The sequence below is a fragment of the Ictidomys tridecemlineatus genome, unplaced genomic scaffold (assembly GCF_052094955.1).
Source record: "Ictidomys tridecemlineatus isolate mIctTri1 unplaced genomic scaffold, mIctTri1.hap1 Scaffold_323, whole genome shotgun sequence".
NCBI classification, from domain to species: domain Eukaryota; kingdom Metazoa; phylum Chordata; class Mammalia; order Rodentia; family Sciuridae; genus Ictidomys; species Ictidomys tridecemlineatus.
This window is the reverse complement of record NW_027522389.1, coordinates 1-10,933: the sequence shown is the minus strand read 5'-3', so window position 1 is coordinate 10,933 and position 10,933 is coordinate 1. Positions and strand designations below refer to the sequence as shown.

The 10,933-nt window shown below is 38.9% G+C and overlaps 1 long non-coding RNA gene across 1 annotated transcript; it reads right to left on the bottom strand.

The window, feature by feature from the left end:
* Positions 1-3,298: 3,298 nt before the first annotated feature.
* Positions 3,299-8,370, bottom strand: LOC144373233 (uncharacterized). Its single transcript, XR_013432980.1, has 2 exons — positions 4,877-8,370; positions 3,299-3,570 (listed from the first exon to the last, which is right to left on the bottom strand). It is a non-coding gene; the product is annotated as an uncharacterized LOC144373233 (long non-coding RNA).
* Positions 8,371-10,933: the final 2,563 nt, after the last annotated feature.

Here is a 10,933-nt window from a genome sequence, read left to right as displayed (position 1 = left end):
GGAGTTATAACAATCAGTCATCAAATTTTGGACCCATGAAGGGTGGAAACTTTGGAGGCAGAAGCTCTGGACCTTATGGTGGTAGAGGCCAATATTTGCCAAATCATGAAACCATGATTGTAATGGTGGTTCCAGCAGCAGCAGCAGTAGCCATGGCAGTGGCAGAAGGTTTTAATACTGCCAGGAAACAAAGCTTAGCAGGAGAGGAGAGCCAGAGAAGTGACAGGGAAGCTAAAGGTTACAATAGATTTGTGAACTCAGCCAAGCAGTGTTGGCAGGGCCTAGCTGCTACAAAGAAGACATGGTTAAGACAATACTCATATGTATGGGCAAAAAACTCAAGGGCTGTACTTGCGACTAATTGTATAACAGGTTATTTTTAGTTTCTGTTCTGTGAAAAGTTCAAAGCATTCCACAAAGGGTATTAATCTACTTTGTTTTTGGCACCCGGGCTGTTGATTGCTAAATGTAATAGTCTGATCATGACGCTGAATAAATGTCTTTTGAAAAAAAGCTCAAAGTTGAAGTTACAGGATCTTCATGAGGGTCATCATATCCTGGGGTATCGGGGATCAATAGGTGGCAAAGAAAAAGTGGGTGTGGCTGCTGCAATGGACAGGAGAGTGAAAGCAGCTATCAGAATAGTCCATCTCTTGCAAAAGAGGGTATAGGCCCATTGTGTCCCTAAAAGTGAAATACCTGAGGGTCTTCTAAATCCTGACTGGATGTGAATAAGCAAAAGAACCATATATAAATTAGGGGTTTGTTTGAGCCATTAAGGCACAGAAGCCACTTTTCTGGGAACTCCTGGGTGAAATTCCCCAGTTCAAGAAAGCCCAGATCATGCTGGCCCTTGTCTTGGCTCACAGCTTTAGGACCAAACAACCTATTTCCTTCAAGATCCTTGCAACACCAAGAAACAAGCACCAAAACAACCCTCCTACCACATTGAAAACTATCTACTGACCCCCTTGATCTGTACCACGATAAATAAGACAAGCATGGGCCTATTCTTTGTTAGAAGTCAGACCCCTTTGATCAGCTCAATGGGTCACACCTACCTTTGAAAATATATAACCTTTGCCTTTTTGACTTTACTTCTTGATATATTACTTTCATAGTTTTTGGTGACCTTCACCCTTGTGAGATGGGCATGGTAACCATTACACTATGGTGATCCTCTACTCAAAATCTGAATCCCTCTAAAGCTAACAAGCTACAATTCATTGCTTCATCAATAGCCTTCAGGACAGGAACCCTCTCATTTTCTTAACAACTAAAATGTCGATAGCCAAAGTTAAATGAGAAAAATTCCAAAGTTAATAAAGAACATTTAAATTATGCTTTTTAATGGATTATTTTAATGGATTATTATGTTTGTTAGGGATGATGCTAACAGTAGGTCTGAAAATTATTAGAACAAGAAGCTGGCAATCTGAAATAATTTATTTCAGTGTTCTCATAATTGTCAGATTTCAATGTGGCTTATCCATCCAAGCAGGCCTGCCTTGTAATTAAATCATATAAATGTTTTATTGGTTCTAATGTAATTCCTAAACAGGTTAAATCAAATAAAAGCTTTGATAAGTATTTGTATCACTCCATACTACCTTTGGAGCTCCACTTACAGAAAGTTATAAAAATTCTTTTATTTTTCTGATTTGTAAATGTGTGTACATAATGCTTATGTCTATGTTACATGATATTAAAATTGACTTATAAATCAATAAGCATGCTCATATTTTAAAATTAACATAAAATGGACCCAAATAGCTTTAATTCACTTGATTTAAAAAGTTTCAATTGAAATAGGGTAGAGAGATAAAAATAAAGATATCTTTAAAATTATTAATTCAAAATTTTCCAGCTGGTTAAATAATTAAGTTGGGGTTCAGTGACAGAATGCTCCCCTAGCACATGCGAGGCGCTCGGTTCAATCCTCAGCACCACAATAAATGAATAAAATACAGATATTAAAATAATAATAATAATAATAATAAAGTTGTTAATCCCTATGATATTTAAAATTTATATCTATTTGCTTCTAACAATTTTCTTTAACAGGAAAAAGATAATTAATACTGTTATCTACATTTGTTTGATGTCTTGTATCTTACAGTTAAGAATAAATACATTTAAGGTAAAGGGGAGTAATTATATGTCTTTATTAAAAGAGGTACTTATTGATTTGCAAGGTTAGAGTGCTAGAATGTCATCCATTGGATGCTAAAATATCATCTACTAAATATAAAAACATCAGATCCTATTAACTAAAATATACTTAAACTTTAGATGTGTTTGTAATTTGGTTAATATAAAATAAGATCTAAAATTCCTTTATTTTCTATGTCCTCATGAGAACCAAGGGGCTGGGAGTTAAACTTCTATCAGGTGTGATTTATATAGAAAGGTTTAAGAAAAATTTCACCCAGTAAAGTAAAAGGCCATAAATGTCTCAGTAAATTAAAACAAAATATGTACAAAATAATTTTCAAAATGTTTACATATAGCTAAATTGGTTACATGAAATTAACACAATCAGCTGAAGTTATTGAAAGATTTTTACTCTTTAAATCCTGCTAAGTTTCTGACATGAGGCCTATTTACCAATATAGATAAGATCTTTTCACAGACCTTTATTACTTGGGCATTCTAACTAAAGAATAAAAGAAATAAGAAATACTGAAAACATTAATCTACTCTCATTCCAATAAAATAATTTTTTATGTCTGTTGAGTTTTATTATTTTAAAAAAAACTAGTTTTAAAGGATTTAAGGTATATAAAATTTTGTTTAAACAATAACTGTTATTTTAAAAGTACCACATTACATTCCATATTTCAAATTTTTCTTTAAAAGCTAAACTTGGTTAATATAAAAAAATCAGTGTAATTATGATAATTATTAATAACATATTAATTGTATCTTTATTTCCCAAATATACACGTCATTAAAGTACAAGATTTAAAAGAACATTTTACTAAGCTGATGTTCTTCAAACAAAAGTTTCTACAACAATAGCTCTTAAACTATATAATAATAACAAATTAATTGGAAATTAATGGTGTTATTTAATATTTTATATTTAAATAAATACGTTATAAAATTTTACGTTACTCTCTACACTGAGAAGTAAACTATATTTCGAAAAGACAATTAAGACACACTGGCTTATTTAAAAGTTAACAATATGAAGTATATAATTTTTTTGTGTGTGTGTGGTGTTAGGGATTTAACCGGGGGCCTTGTGCAAGGGAAGCACTTTACCAACAGGTCATTCCCTGCTTTGAAAATATGATTCTTGCCATTTTGTATTTATTTCTTGATAGATTACTTTCACAGTTTTTATTTCACAGCCAGCCCATCTCTCCCATGGGTACCTCGCCCATGCTGGATATGAACGGAGAGCTGTAGGCTAAGTTATAATACATGATGACGTACTGGAGGCCTCTGGATTTGTACTTCAATCTTCATCTGCTCTATGGAGGAAGAGCAGGAAGTAGACGGGCAGAAGACCGTTAAGGCCAGTTATTTAACTGAATCACATTTTCAGAAGTTTCTTGGGAGCACCTTTAGAAAAGAAACAGGTGTTACTTCGACTCTCTGAAGAAATTCTATCTCAATTCTTCTGGGTGCTCACCTTGGGATATGTATTTCCCTCTATCCATTACCCAAGGATCCAACAGCCTCTATCACCCTCCTCCCTTCTTTCCCACAGGCCAGAATCAGTTCCTGCCCTGCTATAGGCTTTGGTCTCAGGACTGAAGCCCTAATGACTGGATCTGCTCCCTGACTGGAAGTCTGCTCCTCCCCCGATAGGAGGGTCCATAGGACCTGGGGATGCGGAGAGTCCGGCCAAAGAGAGGGGATATGGAACCTAGTTCCCAGACTTTGGGTGGGGTTGCAGATGACATGTTTCTTCCCCCTTCTCCCTCAACCTCTCCTTACCTGGGAGCAGCAGAGCTCTAAAAGTGACTGGCCCTGCCTACTCCCTCCACTCTGGTTAAGTCAGCTGGAGCATAAGACCCCAGCAGCTGCTCAGCCCCACCAGTCTCTGCAGAGGCTCTGCTCAAGGCAGGGGCTGCTGAGCTGGCTCAGGATCTGGAGTCTGCAGGAGGCTGGGTTCCAGGGCCACAGCCCAATCCTGGTGTTGTAGGAGTCCCCAGAGAACTGGCATCCTCTGCCTTCATCCTGAACAGACTCCACTCTGTTTTCAACTCAGCTTCTGGAAATGAGCCTCCTGTGGGAATGCAGCCCTGAACTCCAGCCTTCCAGGTTGGGCTGGGAAAGGCCTTCCCTGTGCCTTACCCTGGCATTAGCCATAGGACCCTCTCTCTCCCTCTCTTTTATATATGAACATAATACCTTTATTTTAAGTTTAAACTCAGTGCCTAACACATGCTAAGCAAGCACTCTACCACTGAGCCAGGACCGAGGTCCCAGGACCCTCTTCTTTGACTGTGGGTATGAAGTCCCTTTCTCTGTACACACTGAATGGAGATACCATGCTGCCATCTTTCAGGATTGGGTATTTCCTTCCTGTGTTCCTGTTATCTCCACACCATGCCCCACTGTGTCCCTCTTATAGAAATCTGGTCTGAATCAGACCTGCATAAGCTAAAACCCTTTAGAATCCACAGGCGGCCTTGGTATGGCCACTCCTCTTTCCCTTGGGCCCTGACAGGGAGGATTTCTCAGAACTCAGGGCTGAGCATGGTCAAGCTATTGCTTCCAGTGACTGGAGGCCTGATTCTTCTGTCTCACCTCAGAATGGGAAGGACCAGTCAAGGTACAGACTAGGATCTTGGGAATTTACTTGCCTGTCCTCATTGCTCCCCCATCTCCCCCATCCCTCTCTTCAATCTGCCTACAATACCTGTCAGAAAAAAATTATGATGCATCCTATGATGAGGATTCTAGTGATTAAAGGTACTGAATTCCAGTGATTAAAAGTACTGGCTGAGGACTTCTCAGTGACTGTGTCTGGGGTGGTGGTTGAAGGTCCTGAAATGAAAACACAAGAGTGTTAGCCCTTCTTCAGACCAAAATATGAGGACATATCTGCTTAGATCCTGCTGCCCCAAGTCTTTCAGGAAGGCAGATCTCTGCTATGTGGCAGCTGCTGTGACAGGTCCTGAGAAGTGAGGGAGACAGGAAACAGGCCATGTCTTTAAGGGGCTCATATAGCTAATGGGAGAAGCCTGGGTGACCATACAACTCATCCTTCCTGGTGGCAGAATATGAGGAGACCCATGAGGATGGTGGTGGAGAAGCTGACATGTGAAGTGATTTAGAGGAATTTCCAAAAAGAGACGAGCACATGTCAGACCCAAAGAATGTGCACTAAAAAAGAGGCATTAGGAGGTGAGAAGGGAAAAAGATAGGAAGACTATAACTATGAATGTTAACCCAGGTCTGACTCATGCTTGATGGATTGTACACACACACACACACACACACACACACACACACACACACACACACATGTAGCAGCATCTCATGTGAATCCCACTTCTTCCCCCTCCTGCCAGTTACCTGTTGGCTCCAACTCCGCCTCCCATTCCTTCAAGTTCTGAATCCAGGTTCTACAGTCACCTATCGAGGACCTGTGCAACAACTCGGTCACCTCCTTGTCATTTTCCCACATTTTTTTCATCCAGTTGGACCCAGGATGTATCTCTCTCCACTTTCTGTTGTCTGAGTCAAAAAGGAGCCACATCTGTTCATTGAAGCCAAACTTCCAGGAGCTGTTGGATTTATGCTGACAACACATCCTGCCCTCCAGGGTGTTCACACCTGCCCCCATCAGTGAGAAATCATCCTCCTTTCTTAACAAATCCTTTGTCCAACTCAGTACCACCTTCCCTGTTTTCCTTCTAATCTGGCTGTGTTCTGTCCTCCAAAACAGCTATGTCTGGGCTTTTAGAGGGACCAACATCTAACTCTTTTTTTTTTATATGCACACAATCAATTTCCTTCAACCAATATCAGCTCTCTCATGTCCCTGGACTATTCTTACATACCTCTGGCCATGTCATTTTCTGCTTTAATGTCAGCTAGTTTCTGTTTTAGTGTATTCCCAATATCTCTCAGTGAGGTTTTCTGCTCTTCCCAGGTGACTGTGGCACTCACTTTCCCTCCCAGGGCACTCAAGGAGTTAACCTTATCCATGCCACAGTCATAGGAGAAAAAATTCTTCTGGTCCACCTGGGCGTGGACTGTACACCATTGCTGTCCAGGTGCTGCCTTAGAAGTCATAGCAAAGGGAGTGAGTGCCTGTGAGGGAAAAAGGCGGGTTGGGCTGGTGAGAAAGGACCCTTTAGGCATCTCCTCTCCATCCCTCTGAAGGGCTGAGCTGGCAGAGCAATAATGGCCCTTCCCAAGCTCTCTGCTTCACCTGTTTAAGGTGAGCATGTTCCCCTCCTTTGAAGTGGAGGGGACAGCAACCTCATGTCCCAGGACATAGCCCACTTCCCCTCTGCCCTTTGAACAATGCCTACACCCAGCAGCACATCACCTTGCAATGGTGGTGCCAGGCCTGCTGTGAGGGAAGGGCCTGCCTGGCAGAGGACGATCAGACACAGGAGAAGGGACTGTGCATGCTGAGTCATGGTGGGTGCAGTGAGGATGGGATCACAGCTGCATGAGAAAGAGTTCATAATTATGGTTCATAGCTTTTAGCTTGACTCTTAGGAGATGGCACTACTGTCCCAGGGAGGAGATTGCCTTTTTTTAGGTTGGAAAGTGATATTGTAATCTGAATAAAATGAAAAATCCATAGTTTGAAGAAAGGTAGTAAAGGAAGGAATCAGAAGCATGTGCTTTGTGGCTCAGAAAATTGTATATGCCAGGTTAGATATACTAGAAAAGCCAGAAAAATGACCAGTCCACTGTGATTTTTAAGAAAGCCTGGGAGACTCTTGTTTATCAAGTGTATTAAAAATATCTAGTATCCAAACCTGAACCAAAATTAGTGGAAAAGAAGAAATAAATAATAAGTTCAGAGCAGAGCACAAATAATGAATCAGAGACTAAAAAGGAGCACGAGAGAGTAATGAAATAAGGAGCTGGTTCTTCAAAGAACTAAACACAGGTCAAAAGTCAGTAGCTGGACAACTAGGCAAAGTAGAGAGAAGACTCAAATTCAGACAAGAAAAGGGAAAGGTTGCAACTGACACCACGAAAGTACAAAGGATCATTTGAGATTATTAGGAACGAAGATATCCATGTTTGTTATTATTTGCAAAAATTTGGTAACCTAGAATAAATGGAAAAATTCCTGAACACTTACACATATATATCTTACCCAGCCAGATTGAATCATGAATAAATAAAAAAGCTGAGCAGACCTATAATAAGTAACAAGATTGAATCAGTAGTAATAGCCTTCCAGAAAAGAAAATTCCAATACAAGAGAGCTTTACTGCTAAAACTTCTACCAAATATTTGAAGAACAGTTTCTAGTTCTCCTTAAGTAATTCCCAAAAATAGAAGAGAAAGAAATTCTTCCAAAGACATTTGATAAAGCCAGCAATTCCATGATACCAAAACCTGACAACACACACAAAAACTAATCCACAGCTATTTTTAAAAAATATTTTTTAATTGTTGATAAAACTTTATTTTATTTATTTATTTATATGTGGTACTGAGAATCGAACCCAGTGCCTCACACATGTCAGGCAAGTGTGCTACTGCTGAGCCCCAGCCCCAGCCCCCACAGCTAATATTTTTGATGAATAAAGATACAAAAATCCTGAACAAAATACTAGCAAACTAAATTCAATTGCCCACTAGAAAGATTATTCAACATGACCAAGTGGAATGCATCTCAAGGATGCAATAATGGTTCAACACTATCTAATCAATAAATGTAATATCCCACATTAACAGAATGAAGGACAAAACCGATATAATAGATGTAGAAAATGCATTTGATAAAATCAACATCTCTTCATGATGAAAATGCTGAACAACTAGGTATAGAAGGAATACATCTCAACATGATAAAAGGTGTGTCAAATAAGCCATCAGCAAGCATCATATCAAATGGATAAACACTGAAATTTTTTTTCTCTCAGATCTGAAACAGAAGAATGATGCCCATTTTACGACTTTTAATCAATGGAATTCTGGGAGTGCTTGCTAGAGCAATCAGGCAAGAGAAAAAATGAAGGGCATCCAAACTGGGAAAAAAGGAATAAAATTCTCACTGTTTGCAGATGAGCTGATGTTACATTTAGAAAACTCCAAGGACTTCACCCAAAACTAGTAGTGGTAATAGATGAATTTAGCAAAATTGCAAGATACAAAAAAATAAAATTATTAGAGTTGTTATACACAAATAGCAAATCATCTGAAATAGAAATCAAGCAAACAATACTACTTACAATAACTGCAAAAAATATAAAACCTTGGAACAAATTAAAATAAAGAGGTAAAAGATCTCTAAAATGAAAACTATAAAGTAATGAGGAAAGAAATTGAAAACAACACACACACACACACACACACACACACAAATAAAAAGATAACCAATATTGTTCAAATGTCTATTCTACCCAACAAGATCAGCAGATTCAATGTAATCACTACCAAAACACCAAGAGCATTCTTCACAGAACTAGAAAAGACAATCTTAAAATTTCTATGGAACCACAAAGCTCCTGAAGAGTCACAGTTATCCTGCATGAAAAGAACCAAGCAAGAGGAGTTCCATGACTTGACTTCAAAATACAGGACAAAGCTGGAGTAATCAGAACAGCATGGTGCTGAATTACAAACAGAAGCATGGACCCATGGAACAGAAGAGAGAGCATAGAATTCGACCCACACACCTACAGCAGCCTATTTTTGAAAAAGGTGTAAGAATGTACAGTAGAAAAAGGACAGTTTGGGGGCTGGGATTGTGGCTCAGCGGTAAAGCGCTCACCTAGCACAGGAATGACCCGGGTTCGATTCTCAACACCACATAAAAAAAATAAAGGCATTGTGTTGTGTCTATCTTTTTAAAAAAATTCTCTCTCTCTTAAAAAAAAAGACATTTTTTTTTCTATACATGGTGTTGGGAAACAGGGTAGGGAATCCACAGGAAAAAGAATGAAACTAGACCCCTGTGGCTCTTTACTCAGAAAGAATCAACTCAAAGTGGTTTAAATGGGCAGTGGTAAAATGCTTGCTTACCAGGCAGGAGAACCAGGGATTAATTGAAAAAAATAAAATTTTATTTTTAAATATTTTAAGGCTATTGTAATGGGAAAATATTTTTAGACAAGACCCTAAAAGTAGAGAAAACAAAAGCAAAAACAGATAAACAAGATGAATCAAACTAAAAAATCCTCTGCACATCAAAGGCAACAGTTTTGGGAGTGGAGAAACAAACTACAGAATGTCAGAAAATATTTGCATGTTGTGTATCAGGTAAGAGGTTACATATGGAACTCAAAGAACTTAATAATTAGAAAACAAATAGCCTGATTGCAAAATGGAGAAAAAAATCTGAAGACATTTCTCAAAAGTGATAAGTAAATGGCCCATAGGCACACAAAACTGTGCTCAGTATCACCAGTCATCTTTGAAATGCACATCACAACCACAAGGTGACATCATATCACTCCAGTAAGAATGACTGTTAACAATAAAATAAACAAACAAACAAAAAGTGCCTGCAAGAGAATCCTGTATATTGCTAGCGGGATGTAGATTCATAGTGGGGGAGAGGTAGGGGGGCTTAGGCAGCCATGGCAAGATGGCAAGTGAGGATGTTGGGCAGGGCCCAAACAAAGGAGCGTGGGGAGGGTCTTCTGATGAGGTCAACTTCCTGCTTGACCTAAGTGCTGGTGGTCACAAGTGGGGGACCCAATCAGATAGACACTTCCATATTAGCAGTCCCAAGCAAGAGATCCAAAAGGGAAACTAAAACAGATGCATGGACAGAGGGGGCACCAATAAATAATATTTAGGAGTATGTAGACAGGGGAAGAGATAAGAAAAGGAGGAATTCCAGAGACCATCAAAAGAACAGGCCAAAACTCCCACTGGATTCCCAGCTCTGAGGCCCCCTTTTCTCAGAGAAGTCCTCTCTATATCTCTCTCACTTTTGCAATAAACCCACTTCTATCTCAGTTTCCTGTTCTTAGATTCTTCAATGAATGAACACAATGATAGGTGTTTTCTAATTATTAATTATAGGTGGTAATAATAGGGCCACTAGGAAAAACAGTATGAGGTCCTTAAAATTTAAAAATTGAACTAGCATACGATCCAGGAATTCCTCTACTGAGTAATAGCCAAAGTAAATAAATACAGTCTGTCAAAGACATCTGCATTCCCATGTTCAATGTAACACTATTCAAAAAGGCAAAGAAACATAAACAACCTAGGTGTCAATCAAGTGATTAACAGATTTAAAGACAATATGATACATAACACAAACTGGAATACTATTCATCCATATAAAGGACAAAATCCTGTCATCTGCAACACAATTGATGAAAATGGATGTCATCATGTTAAGAGAAGTAAGCCAGAAAGACAAGTATCATATGATCTCACTTTCATGTGGAATCCAAAAAAAAGTTCATCACAGTATTTGAAATCAGATGGTGTGTACAGAAAAAGGGATGGGAGATGTTGATAGATGGGAATTAATTTGCAATTAGATAACAGTGATAATTTCTGGGGTGCTCCAGCACAGTAGAGTGACTGTAGAAAACTGTATTTTGTTTAACTCAAGAATCTAGAAAAGGGCTGGGGTTGTGGGTCAGTGGTAGAGCATTTGCCCGTCAACTATGAGGCACTGGGTTCCATCCTTAGCACCACATAAAAATAAAATAAAGGTATTGTGTTCATCTACTATATTAAAACAAAAACCTTAAACTAACAACCAAGCCCTAAGGAGGGGCTCAGGTTCTACTCCTGGACATCTACTCAT